The sequence below is a fragment of the Babylonia areolata genome, chromosome 3 (genome assembly GCF_041734735.1).
Source record: "Babylonia areolata isolate BAREFJ2019XMU chromosome 3, ASM4173473v1, whole genome shotgun sequence".
NCBI lineage: Eukaryota > Metazoa > Mollusca > Gastropoda > Neogastropoda > Buccinidae > Babylonia > Babylonia areolata.
This window is the reverse complement of record NC_134878.1, coordinates 29,302,811-29,305,310: the sequence shown is the minus strand read 5'-3', so window position 1 is coordinate 29,305,310 and position 2,500 is coordinate 29,302,811. Positions and strand designations below refer to the sequence as shown.

The window sequence follows — 2,500 nt, the reverse complement described above, 5'->3', positions numbered from 1 at the left end:
GTGATGTAGTATTGTTTTGTGTGGTGTAGTGATGGTAATGATAATGAGGAGGAGGAGAAGGATGTTGGTGGTAGTGGTGGTGGTGGTGATGATGATGATGATGGTGGTGGTGGTGGTGGTGGTGAGGATGATGAGGAGGAGGATGAGGATGATGATGATGGTGGTGGTGGTGGTGGTGGTGGTGGTGAGGATGATGATGAGGAGGATGAGGAGGATGTCGGTGGTGGTGGTGATGGTGTTGTTGTTAATGGTGGTGATGTAGTGTTGTGTGGTGTGGTTTAGCGATGATGGTGATGATCTGGTGATGATGATGATGAGGAGGAGGAGGAGGACGATGTTGGTGGTGGTGGTGGTGGTGGTGATGATGATGTTGATGATGAGGATGATAAGCAGAATATAACGATGATAAGAATACAACGATTCTGTCATAAAATTTAAAATAAAATACGGTCACCAATGACGAGAAGATATACAATATCAGTGGGAATAATGATGGTGGTGGTGGTGGTGGTGGTGACGATGATCATAAGAAGAACAGAGTCGTTTTAGAAATGCGAATTTGGAGAAAACACAGTTGTTTTGTTTGTTTGCTTTTAGCTAAAATAATAATGGTAATGATAAATTTAGTAGAAGAAGAAGATGAATGATCATGACGACGACGACGTTAATGATGATGATGATGATGAATTGTGAATTTATGAATCACTAGCACAGTGTCCAAATTTTGCTCTTCGTGTGATAGTTTTATTGGACAAAAATGACCCCCCACCCCTCAAAAAACAAAACAAAACAAAAACAAAAAACAAACAAACAAACAAAAAACAAAAACAACCAAACAACAAACAAAAAACAAGAGAGGCAAGGCCTTCAAGACTCACTTGTGATACACTTTAAAAAATCTAATCGTTAAAATGTGTTCTGTATTTGTTATTATGAAGCTTCGGGTTAAAAGAAAAAGAAAGGCAGATTCGAACTCCCCGTGTTCGGGTGAGAAGAAACTGTCTTACACATTACACTATCGGGGCTCCTTAACTGACGTTCAAAAATATAATATTTAAACATGCTTTTTTAAAGGGCGATAAATCGATTGCGGTATTCGCAGTGAGAACGCTGTTTAAATCATATTATTCTGAGGTATCTTGGGCATTCAAAAAAATCTTTAAGGGCAATTACAAATTCTTTTTAAGTCCGCGGTAATCACACTGCAACATTTAGCCGTTTTCTCTGGATCTAGGTAGATGTACAAGTTTCAGTTAGTTACACCCGGTTGACACGGTCGATTCAATTTCTCTTTTATGTTCATTCTAGTTTTATAGTTTTAAAGTTGATATGAAAATTGAGTATTTTGTTAAACTAATAACACGTAGAGCCAAGTACAAGTACTTCTAAACGTCTTATGAACTGAAAAGGACTTCATTTTGAGAAAAGTCAGGACTGGAAATTTTTACGTTTCATCAGTTCAAGGGTATTAACTCACATGGTTTATTATTTTTAACTGTAATTCCGACTGATTCTGTGGATATTTTCATGGCAGTTTGGGGCATAATCCAGTAAGTGATGAGGCGTTCACAAATCTTTCTCTGAATAAATATTTTAACGGTCTCCTTCTCCAACTTTCCATCACATGTTATCGTGTATTGTCGATTGAATATAGGATGAACGGGCAGGTCAACAACTTGAAACAAAATGGCGTCGTTCGCGTTCGCGAAGAATATGAGCACGCGCTTTGAATGTGTATGAATATGTGTACGCAATTGATTTTTGCCCATGACCTTCAGGGCTCGGCCAGTAAATCTATAAAGTCCTTTCGTTGTATTGATTTTAGTATTTTCCGAAAAAGACCACTTGGGCGAATGAACATAGTGAAAGCCCTGTACACTGAGAGTAAAACACACAAGCTTTTTATGTATTGAGTATAATTTCAAAATGTAATGTTTAAGATGAGAAAGATCAGTTTAAAGCAAATTAAGTCCCCTAACATTAATTACAGATTAATTTTCCTTTTTTACTATCTGCACCAAAACGTTTGCAAAATAAATATAACTTCCATGCTTAGCAAAAGAAGTTCCTGTTTGAGCAAAAAATGATAACAATGACTGCTCTTGTTGTTGTGTCGGAATATCAGATCAAAGTGCCAAGTTTAGAGAATACCCCCCAAAATATATAAATATAACAGTAAATGCCGTTTGCATATAATTTGGCTTCTTTTTAAAAAAATTTTGTGCCCATCCCAGAGGTGCAATATTGTTTTAAACAAGATGACTGGAAAAAACTGAATGTTTCCTATTTGTATGCCTAATTGGGTGTCAACTGACAAAGTATTTGTAGAGAAAATGGCAATGTTAAAGTTTACCACGGACACACAGACACAGACACACAGACACAGACACACACACACACACACACACACACACACACACACACACACACACACACACACACACACACACACACACAACCGAACACCGGGTTAAAACATAGACTCACTTTGTTTACACAA

At 37.5% G+C, this 2,500-nt stretch overlaps 1 protein-coding gene across 1 annotated transcript in view; it reads left to right on the top strand.

The window, feature by feature from the left end:
* The window catches only part of LOC143279925 (uncharacterized), a 44,580-nt gene that overhangs the window by 32,317 nt on the left and 9,763 nt on the right, over positions 1-2,500 (top strand). The gene's annotated exons all lie outside the window — the stretch shown is intronic.